Source organism: Ammospiza caudacuta, chromosome 3, assembly GCF_027887145.1.
Source record: "Ammospiza caudacuta isolate bAmmCau1 chromosome 3, bAmmCau1.pri, whole genome shotgun sequence".
NCBI classification, from domain to species: domain Eukaryota; kingdom Metazoa; phylum Chordata; class Aves; order Passeriformes; family Passerellidae; genus Ammospiza; species Ammospiza caudacuta.
Genome location: NC_080595.1, coordinates 86947501 through 86965550, shown reverse-complemented (window position 1 = coordinate 86965550; position 18050 = coordinate 86947501).

Sequence of the window (18050 nt, the reverse complement as noted above, 5' to 3'; positions counted from 1 at the left end):
TGTTGTGGCAGTTTAGTCTTCCTCTTGGGATTCCTTTAGCAGTTGCAATGTGCCTGGAGCACTGACCTTTGTGGTTTTCAAAACCCTAACTCTAGGTGCTACCCTAACTCTAACGCTAGGATGTAAACACAGCATAGGACTTGGCAGCTTCCATTAAAAAAGCTGTAGAGGAAGCCATGTTTTGGCAGTTTTGTGTTTCCCGTGGGATGCCTTTTGCATCAGAAGGGTGCCTGGAGCTCTGGTTTTTGCGGTTTTCAAAACACTAATCCTAGGCAGAACCCTAAGCATTACCCTAGGTTGAACCCTAAGCCTAACCCTGGGCAGTAAAAGCTGCCCTGGGCCGAGGATGTTTCCAAGGAAAAAGCTGTGGAGGGAGCCATGTTGCGGCAGTTTTGTGTTGCCCTTGGGATGCCTTTTGCAGCTGCAGTGTACCTGGAGCTCTGGGGTTTGTGGTCTTCAAAACCCTAAGCCTAGGCGGAATGCTAAGTTTTACCCTAGGCAGACACCTACGCCTAACCCTAGGCAGTAAAAGCAGCTTTGGGTTAAGGCTGCTTCTAAGAAAAAACCTGTTTTGCACTTTGGCATTTCTTTTCTATCATATTTAGGAGTCTGACTTTGTTTTTTATGTTTCTTTTTAGACTGGGTTCTTGAAGTGTCCTTCCAAGATTGTTTGCTTCTCAAAGGATTCTGAATGTTACTGACTGAACAGGTGTACAGTAATAGTTGTACCGCCAGGTGATGCTGCACTGTCTTACCCAAGATACCATGAATCATCACAGAGAAAATTCTGACTCTTGGTTTTTTAAGTTATTTGGGTTATTCATGTACATAAATATTTGACTAAGAAATTGACATGCCATCTTTTGTAATGGTAGGACAAATGACATGATTTGGGTGAGGAACTGTAACAGTGGAGTTCTTTGAAGTCACCCATCCCAACTTAAACCAAACTGTCCTCCCCGATAACAAGCGATTTATTCTGTTTAAGCACTGTGGGAATAGCAATGTCAGAGCTTCTAGAGTGGAGACACACCTATCTTTGGTCAAAGGAACCTTGTCATTCTCACCGCAACAAGATCCAACAGAGGGTGACATAGGGAGTAGTTACACAAGAGTATTTGAGTAAATGAGCAATGGAGAGAGGGATGGAACGGACTGGGTAAAAGCTAGATTGCATTATTTACTTACCCCTTTGAGAAGACTAATGCCATGATTATAAATGCCCAAGGCATTGGGGCATTTATGCTGAAATAATCTTTTTTTATTGATTGTTTTCCTCTGGGAACTTATTCTGAATTCCTTTCTAAATCTTCCTAAACAGTAAAATTGTCTTTATTTCCAAGCCTTGAACAATAACCTTGTAAAAGATATGACTCTTAGGGGAATTCAGATAGAGTCACTTGTTTTTTCTGTGGTAATGGGTAGACTTCTGTTCTTTTTATGATTTCAGAAAATCAGTTCTGTAATCAAAACACTGCCTTATGCCATCAACCAGTCATGGCAGAAAGTTACATTTTATTGTCCTGCTTTTCAGAAAAGAAATCAGGCTCCTGGAGATTGAATACATTTTTGCAGACATGCCATAACAAATTACACTTGCTGATTAAAACTTTGGAGGCAGGTTTGTCATCGAGGTTTTGCACATAAGCTAAATCTTAATTAGAAACTACAACTGGAGAATTTTTAAACAGAGCAGAGAATTCAATGTAATCAGGGAGCAATTCAGAGAGTTCTTACCCAGAAGATCCTATACATCTCAAGAAGGGCAGGAAGCTCAATTAGCCCCCTCTGAAGCCAATGAACAAATTCCCTTTGACTTCATCAACTGCTGCACAGAGCTGAAGGTGAACACCAGAGCACTGGGTTTTGATGACTTAATGAACAAATTGTTCATTAAGAAACATGCTTGTGAGTGGTTCCAAAAAAAACTCCAGGTATCTCAAATAAAATACTTACACTTTAAAGACATCACTGATGTTTGTATGGGCTTAGGCAGATGGACCACTCAGAAATCAGTGCAGCTTCAGTGTCTATACATGAAAATTTCAGAGATTTCCAAAGAACTTCACATTAAGAATTCCAGCTAACAACCTTGCATAACATAGACACTAATCAAAATTTTATCCTAATATTCCTTTGATGAACTGCATACATCTGAACTTACGATCTTTCTGCCCTCTAGGAAGAAAATTGTTTGAACTTGCAACCTGTCTCATCCCATATTAAATTTTGAAAGAAAACTTCAGAACTTTGCTCTAGGAGTGTCTATCCATTGACTAATGACCATGTGGTTTGACCTGTCCAAATATAAATAGTATGATGTTGAGAGCTAAATTCAGGAGCAAATCACCCCTTTGAGTCTATTTGCAATTGTATTGCATAGACAGTTGGAAAATTATTTTGCCTATAGAAAGAAGGTGACTTTAGAATTTTCTTTCTTTTCTAAATAGTCAAAAGTAGACTTAACCCTACAGTCTAGCTACCATTTCTGAGATTTAAGATAGCTCAAGAATAAGACATCTTACCCAAGATTCTACCATGTATTACAGCGGGACTTGATGATTTTACAGGTCTTTCCCAACATAAATGATTCCATGACTCTATAACAAATAAATAAATTTTAAAAAAACCAAACAAACTAGTAACTAATTGAAATTTACATGTGAGTGGGTGTGTCTAAGACAAACATAAAGTTGGAGTTTGAAAACTCATTGGTTGGCAAGGATTGCCAATATCTTTGAGTAGCCTACTTAATACATTTTTAGGATAGTTCTGGTACCTATAATATATATTTTTTCATATTCCAGGACACAAATGAAATAAACCTATGCAACCAAAGCTAGGAAATTCCTTGTTCTACAAGATGCTTCACTGAAGTCAATATACATTGTTTACATTCAATTAAAAAATGTTATCCTAAGAAAAGATTAAGGTAGTTTTCCTGTCATTTACCTCAGTCAAAAAAAAAGGAAGATTTTTGGAGTTGGAGACTTACCCAAGTTGCTTGTGTAACCACAATATACATCATGCTGAACAATGAGATCCAGCTGTTATACTTCCTAGAGAATCTCAGCTGCTCTCTTCACCATACCCATGGAAACCCCAGAAATTTGGCAGAGTTTCTCTGCAGATTATGAAGAAATTCAAAGAAGACCATCAAAAGCAACTCACATGTTTTTGGCACTCAACAAAAGCAAATACCTTGTTTTATATAGATGGATATGATAATAGGCATAACATTTGCCAGTAATTTTATTTGCTAAACTTGAAAAGCATATAAACTCTCAATTGCAAATGCTGTAGTTCCTTCTCTGCCTCTGTTGGGATAATGTGGAAACCTATTTACATATCTCTGTATTTTTATATTTATGAATATTTTATTAATTCAGCCCCAAAATAATTGGATTATTTGGAAAACATTACATGACATATGAAGATTTTTCAGAATGCAGAAACACAGTGTTGCTTAAGGACATTAAAAGGATTTATCTGGTTTTTTTCACTGAGTCATGATAATGTACTGTTTTAGTAGGTGCGAGCCAATGCCTTTGATCTGCTAATGTTAAGAAATTCACTGGTAAAACCATGCCTCTGTAGAGCTTTTTGTTATATAAAGAGCCTTCCACTCTGCAGAATGGGCTGTTTTGCTGCACTTCTGTGCTTCCATTTCACTTCTGTGAAACCCTTTTAGTTTCAGTATCTCCAGAAGTTGTCTGCTTTTCCTTTCTCATTTCGGCTGATAAGTGTTTTCAGTACAGAGTTCTTCATTACTGCACAGCTCCAACCCATCCATTACTGACTGTACCTGGATGGGACCTCTCCAGAAGGCCAAGGAGCTGGCACTGCCTTCAGCAGGCTTTGAATCCAGAGCCCAGGTGGGATGCAGCACTACTTTTGGTTTCACTAAAGAACTAAATCAGTCAATTCAGTTCTTGTCTTAGTTAAACGATTGTCATTCTGATGCCCTCCAAGGTGGCACACAGGCAGCATGGAAATCTCCCAAACTTACATATAGCATTTAAAATACTTTCAAATAATTCATCAGTTCTATTTAATGCTGGCTTAAGAGTGAAAAAAATAAATTTGTTTTAAAAAGGAATAATTTGATTAAACATTGACCCTTTTCTGGCTGCTAGATTAATATCTCTGTGAGTTGGATTATTGCTCCTTTTTCTCATCTGAATTCTGCAGTCAAGTAATCTCATCTATTGTGCCAGCTTTTAGTTAGAATGTGCCAGTGGAAGAAGGACATGCCAATAACCGTTAGTTTTATATTATGGAAGTATACATATACAATTTAGATTATATTTTTCTTTCAGTCAAAAATACCTTTACTTTATGGATTTTCTGATGGTTTAGTTGCAAAATGGGTATATTTTATTTACAGTAAGGGTTTTTTTCCTAATTTATGCATATTAAAATTTGTGTTTACCCTTCTCTCGAAAATAAAACTTTTTGCTAAGGAAGAGAAATATTTCTTTTTCTCTTTGGAAGAATTGTATTACAACATTTTGATAAATGCATATGTTCTCACTATTTTGCTGTGTTGAAAAGATTAGGCTACTTGAGACCTGCTGCTCTAAGATTTTACTGAATAATGAAGGATATACTCTGCAGGTGAACTCAAGTAGTTAATTTTAAGTATATTTTGCTTTCCATTGTATTTATTTTGCAGATGAAAATCAGAAAGGGAGCAAAGTAATTTGATAGAACAAAACAAGAGTAGTGGTTTGTATGTCAGTAAACACTTTAAAAACAACTGGGCACATTTTCAATACAAAACATACATTCAAATTAGTTTTCTGAAACTAATCCTTGATCCTTTCTTGAATTATGTGCTTCTCTTTAAAAAGAGAATTTTAATAAAACACATTTATGCAATGCTATGTCTCATTCTCTCATCTGATTAGAAACGGGAATCGTCTCTAAGGTTCATATTTCACTGGGCTGCATCTTGATATCCATAACTATTATTCACTTTCAAAGCCTCTGGAAACAAAAGGGAAGTTTAATACTGGCACATCTGATCTCATATAAGAGAGAAGTCAAAAAGTCATCAAGTTTGATGATTTTCTGTCAGGGCCCATCATTGAGGGTGAAGACAAACACAGAAGGACCTCTGTATACGTGATGCAGGTTTATTTTTAAGAAGCAATTGGAGCAGAAAGAAAGTAAGAATGTGAGCATTTTGGTTCTTTTCTTTAAAAAATAAAAATAATATGATGAAGAAAGTGTCTAAGGAAAGGTAAGAAAGAGGGGGAAAGGACAAGATTCATTTCTCACACATGCTGTTTAATTATTTATACTCAAAACAGCAGTAATCCTTGTCACTCTGGGCTGTTTACTGTTGTTTCTTTTTTATCAAAAATTCAGTGATAACTACTTTACTAACAAAAATCAAAACATTAAAACTCAGTTATAATAGATGAAGCAGTTATGGAGACAAACAAAATAACCAATTTAGATAAATGTAGTACCTGTTTCTTGTAAACAGTAATGTAAATCTACTAAGATTTAGTTTTGTATTCCAGGGAAGATTGTTTTTATCTAAAACTTCAACACTTTATAAACTCTGGTATTATTTTAAGATCTAAGTGAAACACAGCAGATGTTTAAATAGAAAGCAATGTTCACATTGGCTTGACTAGAGGCTCTTAAAAGAAGCACAAGTTCAGTTGCAGTACATTTCAGCAACATTTAACTTTTACTTTATGTATTATTTAATGCCAGAACTTTTCCACATGTGCATATTACAGCTAACAGACTCATAGAAAGCATTAAACTCCTTTACAAAAAGAGAGGTCCAGACTCTGTGCTGTTGGTACAGCTGCTGGTAGTATTTAGAGTCAAAAACTGTTTTGAGTTGGAAGGGACCTTAAAAATCATCGAGTTCCAATCCCCTACCATGGTCAAGGACACCTTCCACTACACTAGATTGTTCCAAGCCCTGTAAAATCTGGTCTTGAGGACTTCCAGGGTGAGAAGTTGCTTGTCTGTCCTGGACTGGGGAGCCCAGAACTGGACACAGTACTCCAGGTGTTGCCTCACTGGGGCTGAGTAGAGGGGCAGGATGACCTCCCTGAACCTGTTGTCAGTGCCCTCCCTAACACATCCAGGTTACCATTGGCTAGCTGGATCATGGACAAATTCTTGTCCTGTTAGCCAGAAACTTTGGGGACTTGGAGGCTTACAGGCACAAATAGTCATTTGTATCTATCTGCATCGCCCAAGTTTGCAACAGCAAGTTTTTTCTAGAAACAGCAACAGCAAATCCCAGAAGTGCTGGACATAGGGTTTGAGTAATATGTTAAAAAGCTTACTGACAATTCCAAACTGGCAGGTGCTGTTAACGCTCTTGAAGGACAAGATGCTTTGGAAGATCTAGACACGTTGGAGTATTGGAGCATCGGAGCATCATTAATGGGATGAAATTAAACAAGTCCAAGCGCTGGATTCCACACTTGGGATGGAGCAATTATGACACAAGTATAAATTTGGAGGGGAGTGGCTGGAGAGCAGAAAGGGATCCGGGGGTGCTGGGTCCATGTGAGTCAGCAGTGGCCAGCAGCCAGGAGGGCAAAGCCCATCCTGGGATCACCAAACCCAGCATGGCCAGCTGCTCAAAAGAGGTGACTGTCCCACTGTGTTCAGAGCTGGTGCAGCCTCACCTTGACCATGTATAGAGTTCTGGGCCCCACCACTGAAGAAGGATGTGAAGGGGCTTGAATGCACCCTGAGGAGGACAACAAAGCTGCTGAAAGAACTGGAAGGTAAATCCTATGGAGGGGCTGAGGGCATGTTCACTTTGGAGAAAAGGAGACTGAGGGGTGACCTCATTGTTCTCTACAGCTTTCTGTAGAGAGGAGATTTTGTCCAGAGAGAGGTTCTGTTTGACACAAAATTTACTGAAATCCATTCTACAGAAACAACTGAAGCCCAGGGGAAAATATCTGCCACTGAACTGGAATCAGTACACCAGATGCTTTTGTTTGGATTGCTAAGTACTGGGTGAGCGCCATTACACATGATGTAATCTGTTGACACACATATGTAGAAATCTAAGTACAGCATCATATCTACTGAATTTAAATGACAAAATTACTGCATATTTTCCAATATTAATGCTGTGGTAAATATAAAAACTTGTCAGTTTACTACCTTCAGACTATAAAGTTTCCTTGTGTGAAGAAAATAAAAAGATTACTGTACTGTTATCACTAATTATGTACTGATTGTAATTTCCCATCACACACACCATATATTTTCTGCTCTCACCAGAAATTCTCATAGAGATCATGTTTTTTTAATCTATACTGGACCAAGGAAGCATGTCAGTTTTAGGACTCTTTGGGACTATAGTATATAAATGTTTTACATACCAAATGCTTGAGGATGAAATGATCTAGCCTTTCTTTTTGTTAACATCTCAACAAGATAGCATATCAGAGCATAAAGGCTGTTGTGCAGCCTCCTACACAGTGCTGCAGATTACATGCTCACTAATAGAGTTCCTCATGGTAATGGCTTCCCACAAGATTTTAAATTAAATTCTAACCTGCTGTTTCTGTGGTGCTCCAATATCATACAATATTGATATAATATTCTATGAGTTCTACCCACTGCCTTACGAGCAGCCTCATAAAATGCTCATAGTTTGTCCCTTAGTCTGTAACACATGGAGAGACTGAGTAAATTAATCCTTTTGTTTATTTTCACAGAATAAAATCAACAATTAAATGAAAGATTGGGATCAGAACCATATTTTAACTCACCTCTGTCTTTTAATATATATTGCAGTCTGAAAAAAGCCTCTCAGTGGGAATTCTGAGGACAGATAATTAAACTGAAACAAAGATGTAAACCAAGAATTTGGGGAGAGATACTAGAATACTATGAGACATTATCCAATATGTTGCTTAAAATAACAGGAAACTGGACTAGGCCCAGGCAGTCCTTTGAATTATAATTCTAGACTTTTAGTACATTGGTGTTATGAAATACAGTACACCTGTATATATTTTCTTTCCAAATTTCTTTTCCTATTGTGGTTAAAAACCAACAAACTCCAAATCATAAGAAGACTTTGTAAAAATGAACATAAACTTGTCAGAACTCCAGACAGCCTTTTGTTTGGTTGTTTGTTTTTATAACTGTGTAGATATTGTGATCTCTGTCTTTCAGAATGAAACCAGTTATTTCCAGGTGTTTGTTCACATAGTTGAGTATAGAAAGAGGAAATATACAAGTACCTATAACAAAACAAATAACGAACAGAGAAATATTGATTGATCTACTGACAGAAAAATAAAAACATTTTTGACAAATTAACAGAACCGAAAACTAAGTTGTATCCAAGATGTAGAGGAGTGCAAAAATCATGGGGGAAAATCAGATGAGAAGGTAATTTCAAAATAAAGTTGGTTTCAAAACTATATCAGGTTGCCATGGGGCTCATGTAGCTCAGTTCAGGAAGAATCCAGGAATTGTTATCCCAAGGGTTCTGTTAGAAACTTGCTTCAGGATTTCACCCTTCTCATGGTGGAGAGCTGCATCACGATGCCTGACTGCAATTTTCCTTCTTGCAAGGAAGGAAAATTCAATAACAGTTGTGACCTCTTGCTGCAACTTTTGAGCAGTATCTTACCGTGTCCTCTCACCCTGCACCTCAAGGAAGAGTCTGTTTCTTGCTGCTCTATAATCTCCTTTCATATTGTGGAAAATGGTAGAGAGATTTTTTTTTGCAGCAGGAGCTGCTGGTCTATGACCCACCCAGTCAGGAAGGCACTCAGACTCTGTGAAGCACCATTTAAACTGTTCTTTTGGAGTTAAAGAGAGAATAGCATAGGTAATCTGACATTCCTTTAGACACTGGATATCTAAAGGACACCCTGAATTCATTCTATAACTGCTCAGTGTACCAACCCACTGGCAAGAAAGGGTTTTGGTCTTTCAGAAAATGTGTGCATGAAGAAAAAGGAATAAGTTTGGGTGTTTCACAATTATTTTATCATTCTGATGCTTTGGGGCTCATTTTTTTAGTTTAGTGAGTAAGCATTTTTTATAAACAAGTGATCTTTTTATTTTCTTCACATGAGAAAAACTTATAGTCTGAAGTGAGTAAGAGTAAACTGAAAAGTTTTATATTTATCATAGCATTAATATTGGAAAATATCCATTAATTTTGCCATTAAAGCTCTACCAAGAAAGAAATATAAACTATTGCAGGTACTTCTTGTTGTGTCATTACATGTGCCTACTATTTTATCTCTTTATCTTACACAGATGTAGAACATTTAATATTGTTGTAGAAGTGAAACTCCATCTTGTCTTCAATAAGGTTTTTGAGACTCTCTCAACATCTAGGGTTTTACATGGAATGGTTTGGTAGCTAACTTAGGTTAATTAATATGTTTTTCTGTTAATTATTTTTCTACTTTCCTTTTCAACATTCAATATTAATGCACAAATTGCAAAATAAAATTATCAGCTACCCACAGGAGGTTTGTGACACTTTGGGAGTGAGGGTGTTTGAAAATCCAAGAATTTTACCCCAAAATTACTTCACTGAAATCTTTTTCATGAAAGCTGGATATTGTATAAAATCAAAATAGGAGTCAAAGTCTTCTCTTGCCTTACTTTCCAGTACAGTTTGTTGCAAGAATAGATCTTTTATAACCAATAACTGAGCAGCTCCACTGCTCAGTTTTCACAAATGTTATGATTTAAATTATTTATCATTCATATTTCAGCTGTCCTGGATGTGTCCCCTCCCAGCTCCTTGTGCAGCCCCAAATTTTTCACTGCTGCAGTGGGGCAAGGACAGAAAAGTCCTTGAGTCCATACAAACACTGTTCAGCAGTAGCTAAAGCATCCCTGTGTTTTAGAACTATTTTCAGAACAAATCCAAAACACAGGCCCATACTAATATACAAGAAAATGAATTCTATCCTAGCCAAAACCAGCACAATATATAATTGAGAACCTGGCCACCAGAGAACAAAATATGAGTTGCAGCCAGGAAGCCTGTGAGATTCATCTTGGCTCCACATTTCCTTAACTTTCTATCAATTCACTTTGTAGGAAAATATTTTGCAAGGGTTGTTAAAGATTACAGAGAGGAGCACATTGGAATTTAAATGTACCTAGACACCTAAATCCAATTAACCTTTATTTCAAGTGCCTTTAGGTTTTCAGGAAAAGTCTAACCTAAGAAAATGCTCTAACTAGAAATAATACAGCAACACATGCAAACTTTGACAGAGAAAAATAAACTTAAAGTAGAAAACAACTCTTTTATCATGTAAAATATAATGGCTTAAAAATTATATTTTTCCTTTTACTTTTTGTATAGTAAAATATGTCAGTTTTGCATCTACTGCTATCCTTGTCTTTTTATCCTTCTTCCTCTATGCTGAAGTTATTATCGATCATCCACAATCTTTGCTCATGTTGAAACACTTACATGGCCTTTACATATTGAAATATGAACCTAAATCCCTATTTCTTTTCTGGTATGGTCTTTCTGTTGCTATGAATCTTAGAGCAGCCACCAATAATATCAGTCTGCAACCTGGCGCTGCAAATGTGTACAAACAGTATTCCTACTAATATGAGGTCAGGAAACTAAAATGGGCTAGACTATTTAGCCATCCCCAGACGGAACAGAACGAGCTCTCTCAGCCTTCCCTCACAGAAGAAATGCTGCATTCCCGTGCTCATCCTTATGGGCCTTCTCTAGTCCCTCTCCAGGACGTTCCTGTCTCTCTCTTGTACTGAGGAGCACAGAACTGGGAGCAGAGCTGCAGGTGTTTCCTCACCAGGGCTGAAGAGAGGAAAAAGGTCACCTCCCTTGACCTGCTGGTAACACTGCTCCCAGCTTATTCCTGGTTGTTGTTGTCCTTCCTTTTCACCAGTGAGCGCCCTGGGTCACGTTCAAACTGCTGTTTACCAGGACCCAGGTGCTGCTTTACCCAGCTGCTCTCCAGCCAGCCAGCCCCCTTCGTGTGTTCATGTGTGGGGTCATCCATCCCTAAAGAGCCAAACTTCTCAAGCTTGGGAAGCAACTTCACACTGTTCCATTTCAAATTTTGAAGATCTCTTCCCCTTTTGAAGCTGATCATGTATGAGGTGATAGATTTGAATCAAGATATTGAAATCAATCAACTATTTGTTCTGGTCAGCCTCCTGCATGTGTCTAGATAGATAAAAGAATTTTTGTATATCCTTAGATTTCATAGAATCACTGAATGCCAGGTTGGAAGAGACCTCTAATATCATATGGTCCAACTTTTCTTGGCAAAAGCTGGCAATCTAGCTGCCCAGCTGAATCATAAATTGTCTAGCTCTGGGGAATCCAGCACTTCCCTGGGGAGATTATTCCATGTCTGATTGTTCCTGTGGAAATTTTTTTCCCCTTTGTCCAGTCAGAAACTCCCCGGAAGTAACCTATATCCATTGATCCTTGCCTTTTCCACCATTCTTTGTAAAAAAGGGGGTCTCCAAATTCTTTGTAAGTATTGTTTAGATACCTTTAAATACTGGAACTCAGTGGCAGATATCCTCTAAGCTTTCTTTTCTCAAGGCTGAACAAACACATTTCTCTCAGCCTTTCCCCAAATATCAAGCTTACCAGTCTTTTGATTCCTTTTACTTGTGTCCCTTTTCTGGACCTCTCTAGCCCATCTACCTCTGTTTTGTGGTGGGAATGTAGCTGAAATAATGGATCAGAATAAAACTCAGTAGAGATACGGATATTATTAAAAGGACCAAAACTGGTCTAGCAATTCTCCCCTTTTAAAGCCAAAGTAGCTCTAATGCCACCTGATACATTGAAACAAGTGGATGCAGAAATCTGGTGTAATTTATGTATGTATGGGTGTCTTTGTGTGCACACACACAAAGTAGTGTACTTTCTTCCTTGGTGTGCCTAAAACAATTATAAATGGTGATGCTAAAGTGAGTGTTTGAATTAATTCTGTTTACCAAAAGATTCAGAGTTCCAAATTACTTATACAAACATATTAGTACTGCTTGCATCAATTTTTTATCCTTTTACAAGTGTTTACCATCTGCATTTCAGTAGCAATTTTTATATTAACTTCTTTGTCACTGATGACAATATTGGACAGAATCAAGACTAAAGCACTCCTCTTGGAAATCTCCCTTTTGAAATTGATGTAATTGCACCATTTGGAGTAGATTTGGAAATCATGTAGTCTATTCTTAAATACAGCATATAGTGCCAATTCTTTATCGTAATGCCATGTTCTACTAAGTCAGTGCTTTCAAATGTCTGACTATTTTAATTTCTTTTTCCAGAAAAACTAATACTTGCCAGTCACATAGATTTGTTGAGGTTTATTTTCCACAAAATCTCTTCCATCCTTTAGCTATTTATTAATTTCCTGTTCTGTCTAGGGCTGAGTCTTTGAATCTACACCATGAATCTTTGTATCTTCATCTGCTGAATATTGACAGTAGCACAGCACAATACCAACCTCTTCATGTCTCTGGAGTTGAAAGTTGTCATCTGCAGAAAGGAAATAATCTAAGTAAACTCTTTTACTGTATAAAAAGTGTTCTGCTTACATTGCCTCCTACACACTTCTGTGGCGTTCATGGGGTGGCTTCTGCATGGTTCTGTTTCTGTAAAGTAATGCAGGATATGAACGAGATGCTTCTGTCTGCAGCATTTCTATTGTCCCAAGCTGATGAAGTGATGATAACAATAGCAACTTCCAAATTTTAAAATCAGATTATAAATTCAGAATCAAAACCATGTGATATACCTGTACAATAGTAATCTGCTGCAGTCTGTACAACACAGAGTGGAAAATTAGAAATGGAAATTAGTAATTTGATATTGTTGTGAACTCTTAATATTTCAGACAGCTTATACAGAAAGGCTGATTTTTGCAGTAGATTACAGATATTCACAGGAATTAATTTTGTAGAGTAAGAAGTTTCCTACAGGATTGTTGGTATAATGAAGGATTCAACGCAATGGATAATTTACAGAGCAGGTGAATTTAACCTTTATGAGGAGGTGACTTTTTTGACCTCTTTCCTCATAGTCTCTCAGCTAATGAAGGGAAGTTCTGCTATGTCTGGTAACCTTATGAGAAAGTTCAGTGGTTGGAGATCCATGCCCTTTTACTCAATTCAATCTCTCTAAAACACAAAGAAGTTCCATGTAACACATGGGGGGTTTTGTCCTTTTGTACTGACATTATGTAGCTCCCCAATCTTTCAGCATCTTCATTCTTTTAACTGAGAATGATCTAGCCACACCTGAGAAAAGATCATTAAATACCAATGTATTAATATATTACAATTCTAAATAAATATAAATAATAAGTAAAAAAACTAATAGGAAATGTACACAGATGGCTTTATATAATTCATAAACCCATCTCAAATTAGATAGGAAATTTTAATATTTTAGCAACCACAAGTCACATTGTCATTTATAGAAAAATAATCTAATGTTGGTCAAAGCATGTTTGGTTTTAGTCTGTGTCTTTTAATATCATTAGATAAGTATTTGAGAATCAGATTTTGCCTTATTCATTATCTTTATTCGATTTTTTTTTTGCTATGATAAGAGATACTCTAATGTCAGAGCTTTCTATGTGCACAACATTATTTATGGATATCTTCTTAATGTTCCTTATTAATTCTGTGGTAGTGATTGATTTGATCACACTTTTTTCAGTGTAGACCATTAATTAGTTTAATAACTAAAATAATAGTCTTTGAGACACTGGACACAAAGGGCTGGGAAGAATATATAAATTAAGAATTTATAATATAATTTAATTTAAGGAGACAATTAAAAATTGCTTGTATTCCAAAAGTCCTTCAAAGAAAATGGGGCTTGTTACTTCATTGATCTCCAGTGAGGATTCCTGGTGCTTCAATTTTAAAGAAACACTTTGTAAGGGTCCTGTTAATTGCTGGAGCAGTGCCTGCCATCAGATGCAGCTGATCATGTCTCAGGTGCATCTGATACTTCTCTGATCACCATAACACAGAGAGGAGACAGTGATACCAGCATAATGCCCCTGGATTTGGTATAGCTTTGGTCCTCCTCTGTCTGAGCTGTGTCTCAACATATCCTTGATGGGAATGAACTGAGCTTTACCATTTTGCAAGCATATGGCACAGGGGGTGACAGCACCAGGCAGTATTTGTGAGAGGTAGGTTGCATCTCACAGCTTTCTTCTTCCTCTGATGTTTGGCATGGGTAGATTATTGCAAATGGATATTTTCTGACTAAGTATTGAAACAAGAAACCTGATGAAAAATAAACATACCAAAATATTAATTTTATATTATGTCATGAAATGGAATAGTACTGGTAATGCTCCTCACTGTTAATTGTGCTTCATTTTTTAGATAATACGACTGAAAAATTACCATTTCAACTGAAGTAGAACTCTTTAACTTTTGAAATTATGCATGGTGTTGAAATTTAAGTTGCAGTATGCAGAACTGATGACAGCTGACTGTAGTTTTACTTTGGTTCCAGTAAAGATGCTCCTCATTTATGTAGTTGAATGTGAAATTAGAATTAGGCTCTCAAGAGTATTTCTTCATCAAATAACCTCCTTTTTGCAAAACCTGCAAATTTCCCCATCAGACAGGGTGGGGAGGTCATACAGTCTAGTATGAAAAAGTATCTGAAAAAAATACATGTATTTTAATAAATGGGAAATATATATTTATATGTCTTCAATATACTTTGGGAGAATATACCATATCTCTGCAGTCAAGGATGGGGCCAAAGTAAAGCAGCCTTGAAATTCAGCCAGTGCTGCAATCACTCACTAAACTTGGGTTAAACTAGGCTTCTTATCTCCATTTCAGCTGCAGACTGAAAATAAGGAGGAAAGAAATGGCTAGCAGATACAGACTGCTGTGACACTGGAAATCTACATTCAAGACTTCTTATTTAAACTTTTTTTTTCACTTTTCCTGGCTTGTCAGGAGTAAAAAATAGTGATGAAAGCTAAAACACCAATTCAGCTGTAGACTGCTCAAGGAAGTGTGACAGGGTGGACAGCCCTGTTAGATTACATATTATATGACCAGTAACACTTTTATGGAAAAAAAGTAGTATTCCTGCTGCTAGCTTGATTTTTTTCATCACAGCATCACGCTTCACAAATAAAAGCTTTATATTTTTCTAGAAAACCCCATGTTAACAGCTTAAATTATGCAATTACATAGTCAATGGCACACATTTTCTGCTTGATGCCAGAAAACATCACGCATGTCCCAGACGCTGTAGCTGGATGTCTCTCTTCCTCATGCCTCATACTGTAACTCACATGAGGAAGACACCACTGGCGTTACATTTTCATTGTGTTCTCCCAGAATTTACTGATGTTGTGGTTCTATTGTACCCAAAAGTTTTTTTCTTGATTATTCTGGGGATGATGTATCATTCCTCTCTCAGGCACAGGGAGACTATGATTTCCAGAAGGAGTAATGGTACTGTAGCAAATTTTTAAGACAAAATTTTAGTTTTCCCCTGAACTTTGATTCTTGCCCTTGTGATTTTCTCTTTTCTGTTTTTCCCTTCTAGTATTTCAACCTCCTTAGTCAAAAGTTGCCTCTTCCTCAGTCCAGACTTAATAAAGCCTGATTAAAGCTTCTGATCTCACTTAAGCTCTGTGTGCCTCTGTCCCCTGATGTACCCTGTCCTGCATGGAGACCCCAGCTCTGCAGGAAGCACACTGTCACTGAGGGAAACGCAGGAGCTGCTGTGTCCTTGCCCCTCACCAGCTGGTGGCACTCTCCACTGTCTCTCCAGGTTGTTTTTCACCTTGGCTCTTTCTGCCTTCAATGAGCTTCATCCTTCCCTGCATGTCACTGTACCATGCTAATAACTTATTTTTCTCCTGCTTTTACAGTTGTCTTCCATCCAGCTTCCTGGCTTATGACACGCCATCACAAACATTTTATGCTGTCCCTTGGGGCTTGCATTGATGTTGCCCCTGCTTACATCTCTCTCATTTTCTATGCACATGCTCTGTGCTCTGAGTGCTATCATCTCAGTGCTACTTTCATCCTTCCACCACAGATGTCTTATACACTTGATGGCCTGGTTGAAGGAGTCCTTTATTCCAGCCTGGACACACAGTCTCTCCAGAGGTGCTCACCAGGCTGCCTCCTGTCTAAACCTATTTCTCCCGGTCCTTTACTCTCACAGACCATTTGACTCTGATTTCTTGCTCCTTTGATATCACCTAACAACACTGAAAAGTAAAACCCTCTTGGTGGAATTCTTTTTTTTTACAGGGAACATAAAGCCCATATGCATACTATTATATATAAAAAGTAATAAATAAAAGCAAATCTATTATTCCGGTGTAATGAGACTGAATGAAAATGGTACACTTCCCTGTTTGCATATGCAATTTGGGGGATAATGAGTCCTAACTAAGATAACTTAAAATATTTCTATTATTATTCAAAATAGCTTGTGAAATCTTCAGAGTTTAAAGAAGACTTAAGTGTATACTTTCATTTTTCTTACCTAACCTGTCATCTTTAAAGTCAATATGGAAAAAGACCAGCAAATGAGATTTGGTTTTACTTTATGTAGAATCTCCGTGAGTGTCAGGGCATTTGAAGAGGAAGACTGTGCATGTACCAAAGGAAGAATGGCAGTGTACATGGAGAGATTTCTGGTAAAGTCTGAATCTATTCATTGTGACACTGGAGCCTGCTTTTCCTAGAGAAATGAAATGAAATGGGAATTTATTATAAGGATTATATAAAATTGTAGGATCTAAAAAATTCTGATATAAATGGGGTGAATGATTACTAGAGACAACAAAGATACATGACAACATCAAAGACCTTGGAGAATTATTGTAGTGGAGTTGAAATATTCATCAGGCAAGAACACTGTAAGTTTATTAATTATATTGTTATAATATTGTGGCATAATTTCTGATTATGTGATTTTGTGATTGTTACAAGCTCCTTTATTAATTAAACTGAGAATATCCATCAAAATCAAATCCAATGTCAGTATTTCAATCTTCAAAAATAACAAATCAAAATAAGATTTTATCAAGCAGCAATATGGATAATCAATGTAGCTTTTCTTCTATTAATCTGCTGATAGACTTTCCTAGTTTATTCTGTTTAAAGTGAATCTTGATATAGTGATTTTATTCTTCACATCTAAACAATTTAGCTAATTTTGGAAGAGAAAGTTTACAGTATATCAGCAAAGCATAGGGATCAAAAACAGCAAATGAATTAGATAATTGAAGATAAATCCACATTTACATAACAAATTCTTTCTAAATTAATGTTATCTTCTACATTAACTGCATCATGAGTTAGGAAAGTGAAAGTTTTACTTAATGACTGCAAAGTTAATTAAATATGGAATGCTATTTTTTTCTTCAAGTTCTGAGTACTGTGTCACTTAACTATTTCTGTACTGCTAAATTATTCATAACCAGGGAATTTTTCTTCTGGAATTTCTGCATCTTACCTGACAAACTTTTTAAAGGTGGCTAGCATAGTCCAACCCAGAGAATGGTCCTGGGGCTTTCAGAGGCTGATCCATGATATGGGGACATCAGAAATTCCTGGCTGGCTCGGAATGATTAATGTCACACAATAATATTCTGTTTCAAACAAATCCAAATGAGACGGAACAAGTAGGCAAATGTGAACAATATTTTTATACAACTTATTTCATAATTTCTCTAGCATCCACAATCTTCATATTAGAAGTATTGGAAGGTTTATATTTCTGTCCATTTAAAGAACCATTAGTCATTAAATTTCTGATCCTTTTTGAATCTGAAGATACAATCTCCTGTGCCAATGAATTCGGGAAATTCAATGTGCAGTGAATGAAACAGTAGCTTTTAAATTTCCTTTAAGCTAGTATGCTACCGGCTTTAATGACTGCTCTCTAGTTGTATAATTTAAGGGTTGTGATCTAGTTATGTATTCATACTCAGTCTTCAGGATTTTTTAAATCTCACTTGCACAGTCTTCAGACTTTTCTGGTGTCT